Consider the following 5931-nt stretch of genomic DNA (forward strand, 5'->3'; position numbering starts at 1 on the left):
CCTGGTCAATTTGTGAGAGCTTGTGCTCACACATCTTTTGGGCAATATGGTGCTTTCACTCAATTCTCCTGAAATTATTCTGATTCTGTAATGGTGCAGAGGAGCAGCAGTTAACCCAATGAGTATGTTTTACACCACACATTTCTGTAAAAATTAGACAAATAAAAATAAGACTTGGCATTTAAATATGCCAAAAAGGAGAAGAAAGTATCTCTTCTTTCATCACTACTGTGAGTGCTGTGCAGCCCTTTAGAAGGACCTCGACAGTGTGGAGAGATGGGAAGAGAAAAGCCATCTGAAGTTCAACCAGGACACGTTCAGGGTCCTTCACCTGGGCAAGAATAACCCCCTGCACCAGTACAAGCTGGGGGCCAACCTGCTGGAGAGCGGCTCTGGGGACAATGGACCAGCAATGTGCCCTTGTGGGCAAGAGGCCAATGGTATCCTGGGGTGTACTAGGAAAAGCACTGCCAGCAGGGCAAAGGAGGTGATCCTGCCCCTCTGCTCAGCCCTGGAGAAGCATATCTGGAGTGGTGTCCAGTTCAAGGGAGACAGTGAAGCCCTGGAGCAGGTCTATTAGAGGGGGACAAAGATGATGAAGGCATTGGAGTCAGAGGATAGATCCAGACTCTGCTCAGTGGTACTGAACAATAGGACAAGAGGCAGTGGACAGAAACTGATGCACAGGAAGTTCTACCTGCACACGAGGAAGAACTTGGTTATTGTGCAGGTGACCGTGCACTGTAACAGATTGCCCAGAGAGGTTGTGGAGTCTCCCTGACTGGAGATACTCAAGAACCCTCTGGACATAATCTTGTGCCCTGTGCTCTGGGATGACCTTGCTTGAGCAGGGAGGTGGTGACCCACTGTGGTCCCTTCCAACCTTACCCATTCTGTGACCCTGTGATCTTCCAGAGCGACATATCACATACGAATGACAGCGTCTGATTCAGACTCATCACAGAATCATCACAAACATCCATCATGCCCAAAGGTTAACATTTTCTGGTTCTTTGAGTGAGACATTACATGATGGGCTGGACATCCATTTAAAGCCATTCTCCAGACAGATTTGGGAACAAGCTGGAAAGGTATTCATTGCAAAAGTTACCGTAATGAAAAGCATCATTCTGGGAGCTAGTTTTCATATTGTGACATGATTTCACAACATTTTTGTTGAGCTTTCATGGTAATTTAGAACCTTATATATGCAGACACTAATTTCTGTGGTCTTCAAGCCTTGGTAGCCCTGAGGTACTTCTACTGCAGCAGATGAGAGAGTTAACTGAGCTGGTGATTGTCAAGGTAATAAAATGGCTACGGAAAACCAAACCCTCTTGTCTGTTCTTATGAGAAATACCTATTTCCAATAAAATTTTTACATTTTAATTTAGCTATGAGGGATTTCTTGATGGTTTTCATTAGTAAGGAACATTTTAGGATTTTACTTTAAGTGTATTTGCTAACAGGAGTACTTAATTTTCTTTCATCATTTTCTTCCTTGCCATGGAAGGCAGCAATTTCACGTGTTATAAGAAGTCAAATAATAGTGCATCCTGCCTCTCCTTAAAATCTCGTAGACAAAAATCTGCATTTTCAGTTTGAAACAGCTTAGAGAAATAAAAAAAAAATTTTTACTTATTGATTGATTGATTGATTGATTGATTTGTAGGAGATAGATGAACTTAGATTCTCTGCTTTACTATTCTTTTCTTCTTGGTGTCCTATACACCAATTCATTCTATTTCCCTCATAGCTGACTCAGAAATGTGAACTCTGAATGTGGGCTCAATGTAACTTATTTTTATTCACAAGCTGGGACACAAGCAAGGTAACAAGACAAGCTCTTTCTTCATCAATTGTCTTTCCTGTATCAGAGGTTGTACCTTTTGTATGTAGAAGGTCAAACCAAAAATTACTCACAGAATGTAGGAGATAATTTTTTAGAGCATCAGAATGAATAGACAAGATTGAATCAAAGGTCTGTCTAACCCCAGAAGGCCAGAAGAAGTGAATAATTGATGAGGAGAGAATAGTGACAGAGCAGGCATATCATGACAGCTCCCTCCAGTACATCCTGTTTGCTGGAGAGCTGCACAGACTGCACATTGGTAATCTATATTAAATAAATACTTGACAGCTACCAAATTGTTATAGTTCAATGCCAACTTGTCCAAGCAAACCTGTCTTGCTTTTTATGCTTATTCAAGCACTTAATACTCCATGGCCAAGGATTCCGAGGTTTAAATATATGTTGCATGAAGGATTAGTGTTTCTTGGGATTCTTTGCATCTAAATAATTGTCATTATTTTTTCTGTCTCCCTCAAAAAACAAAGCTCATGACCTTCACCATAAGAGTCTGGAATACCTTTGCCTTGTGCCCACTGATGAAAAGATCTACCAACCATTTGCTTACCTAAAACTGCAGTGTAAGAGAAATAGGGACTTAAATTTCAGCAAATCCTATTTAAACCATAGGCTGAACTGTCTCCATTACTAAATGATGATTTGGGTGAAGATAAAACAACTACTATAAAATCAATATTTACTTGTTATCCAAGGACACAGGCTGTTTTTCTCTTTTCATGTGAAATTACATAGTAATACATTCAGCATTTTGCTGATTGGCTTTTCATCAGCAAATCATTTCTTATAAAAGCAAGCAGTAGCCCAGCTATCAGCAAGAGAGGCAGGCATCATGCATCTCATTATTTGAGACACAAGAATCTAACATGGAAATACTGCTGCTTCCAAATCTCCTCTGCTGTCTGTATTTAATAGTGTTGCTGAGAATTCGCTTGTGGTGCTTTTGAAGGGTCTTGGGCTGATATCAAGAGATGGCTGAAAAGAGAACTTGTTTTCTGCAACCCCAGGATCAGGAAGAGCAGTGACAGTAGGCACATGTCAGTCAGACTGATGCTACATGCTACTGATTATATGCCATTTCTCATAATCCAGGATTCTTTGTGTCTTTCAGTGGGACTTTTGTTTACAGAAGTTAAGGCATAGGATGTATGCATATTCATTCAAACCTCAAGGAGTCATATGGCAGGTTTGAAGTAGGTGGCTGAAGCAGGACAAGGTTTATTCACTTGCATGTCTGGTCATACAAATTATGGATGTTTGGTCATTCTGAATTATGACCTTCTTTGAGTGTTTCATGAAAGAAGATCAACACTCCCCTTGGAAAGGATGGAAGAGGCCGTTGTGGTCTATACAAAATGCATACAGTTAAGGCACTGCCACCTACTTTGTGGCATCTAGTTATGTTTAACCTAAAGGAGCAGCATGAAGATGTGTCGGGAAATTTAGGTTGGATATTAGGGAAAGGTTCTTCACCCACAGGGTGCTTGAGCACTGGAACAGGGTCCCCAGAGAAGTGGTCACAGCACTAATCCTGACAGATTTCAAGCAGCATTTGGACAATGCTCTCAGGCACAGGGTGTGACTCTTGGGGTGTCCTGTGCAGGGGCAGGAGTTGGAATCAATGATCCTTGTGGTCCTCTTCCATCCCAGAATATTCTGTGATTCTGTGACAAGGCAAAAGGCTAGTATTTAAAGCTGCTGCCTGTCCAAATTCACTGGTGGTTGTTCAAAAATATTTTGGACTATTGAATTGCATAAATGTGACTATTCCAGCACTTGACGTAAAGACACAAATGCACAGAACCCCTTACTGTAGGTTACAGAAGACTTCTAAATGCTGCTGCCAGATGTGCAGCCAGAACTGACTCAGGGTTTCTTCACAATACAGGTAAAATTCAGGTTTCAGATGTGATCTGGTAAAACTCCTTTCTGCCTTCTTCTTGCAGGTTTCACCCTCCTTCCCACAATGGAAAGCAGAGCTGTGCCCCATTGCCCTGTGAAAGCTGGGAACAGTTAAAGATCGGGGACTAAAGAACGGGGTCTGACCCAATGTGGGTATATCACACGTTCTTCCCTTTATTCCTTGAGATGGCGGGTTAAATACAGACAGAATAGTTTACAAGAACAGGTGCATTCTGATAGGCAGTGAGAATACAGAAATATGTAAGCTATTGCAGTTTAAGGTAGCCACCGTGTCTTCCCAGTAACTGTTCTATGCTAGTAACACTACTACCTTCACACATTCCTAGTAGCAGATAAGTTTATCTGCTACTACGTATGCTGAACGTACTGAGGCCTGTTAGACCAGGCCTGAGGCCTGGTCTGAGGCCTGGGTTGAGGCCCAGGTGTGGATAGCTCTACCTTATGATATAAGCTATCCTCCTACAGCCCTGCACTCCCCGGCCTGGCTCTGAGTCCATGCTCTGGGAAGGAAAGCAGCAGGTACTCCTGGCCAGAGCTGGACTCAAAGAGCAGGAGTGAAGGTGCCAAAAGGGCTTCTGGTGAGCACAGCCCTGCATCCATCCATCACTTCTGAAGGGTCCCTATGGAGTGCACATGGGAGTTTGGTGTGCAGCAGCAGTGGGAAAGCCAGATTAGGGTTCCCTCTCCCTCAGTGCTGGGCTCTGTACCACAGCATCGGCTCTTTCAATATTTCAGATCTTTTGTGAGGTTTATTCCCTTTCCATGTACACCAAACAGGATGCTAGCTAGCTCATTAATATTCTGCTATGCTGTGGCTGGATCCTGAAGCTCTCATTCAGGCAACAACTCTGCTGCATTGCATGAGACCAGCAGCGTAAGAAACAGCTGCCTAGCTCAAACCACATTATGAAACTTGTAGGCATAAAATGATTAACATAACTTCTAAAATCTAAAGAAAAATTAGCCACAGCTAATTTCCCCAGGCACTCTAGAAATACCTTTTTCTTGTTTAAGAGGTATATAGGTCAGTCAAGTGTTAACAGTAACTCGCATTTAATGAGAAAGCTAATGCTTTCTCTGCTTCAGTCATCAGTTTTTCTAAAGCTGACTCTATTCTCAGGAATCTGGGTTGGTGGTTTTTTTTAATATATAAGCATAAAAACAAGCACCACAATATACAGTACAGATGAGCAATCTCTGTCCTCATATTTCATCAGGAGCCTCTGTCACTCCTCCTGCATATAGCACTGTCATGGGTTAACACTGGCCAGATGTTAATGCACCCATGAGTCTATGTTTTTCCTAATGAGCTACTGTGAGATGTGGTCAAGAACAGAGCAGAGCAGGCTTAAAACTTGAAAACAGAAAACAAAACTTCATTACATTACATAAGAACAGAAATAGAAAGGAAAACTTTAAACACACACAAAACCAGAAATGAAACCTTCCCAGAACATTTCTTCTCCTCCCCCAATTTCTACCCTCTACATGTTACCCTCCATAGACCAAAACCTTGGGTTTTAAATCAAACAATCACCACTCAAAAAAACCTAATCTTCAATTCAGCAAGGGAGAGAGGAGCCTCTCTTGCACCACAGACTGCTCCTCAGAAAACACAGGTCCACCCTTTATGTGTTTCCATGTCACCCATGGCACCACCCAGAGAAGTCTGCCGTGGTGACACCCTCCTTTTTATGTCTAGTGCTCTCACTACTGTCCATGGGCTAAAGCTGCATATAGGGCTCTTTTAAGGATGCTTGCATGCTGAGCTCTCCCCATCTTTCCCCTGGGGCCGAGGGTTCCAAGAGCAGGTCTTCCCTGAGGGCAGAGGGCGCCACTACACCTTCCCCCTCTCTTCTCTGTTCGCTTCATTCTTAGAGTGCCAGTCACTGTAGCAAAAGCAGAGGCAGCTGCATCCACTCAAATGCAGTTTATGTTCAAACGAGACTCGAGTTCAGTCTATGGCTAACATTATGCAAGAAAAGTCCAGCTCAGAAGCCACTCCTCCTCAGTCTTTGCCCATCCAGGGTTCTTTTCAATCGTACTTTATCATCTCGGTCTTAGGCTGTTTCTCTTCTGAAACCACTAACCATGAGAATCAATGTCTGGGAAAAAAGTTTCCTTCTGCCAAGAAAGGGTTA

General features: G+C 42.8%; 1 non-coding gene across 1 annotated transcript; it reads left to right on the forward strand.

Annotated features, from left to right (window-relative positions):
• The first annotated feature begins 3154 nt into the window (after nt 1–3154).
• On the forward strand, nt 3155–3275 carry LOC134565036 (U6atac minor spliceosomal RNA). Its single transcript, XR_010083756.1, has one exon. It is a non-coding gene; the product is annotated as a U6atac minor spliceosomal RNA (small nuclear RNA).
• The last annotated feature ends 2656 nt before the right edge of the window (nt 3276–5931 follow it).

Source organism: Prinia subflava (assembly GCF_021018805.1).
Source record: "Prinia subflava isolate CZ2003 ecotype Zambia chromosome W unlocalized genomic scaffold, Cam_Psub_1.2 scaffold_31_NEW, whole genome shotgun sequence".
Classification (NCBI taxonomy): domain Eukaryota; kingdom Metazoa; phylum Chordata; class Aves; order Passeriformes; family Cisticolidae; genus Prinia; species Prinia subflava.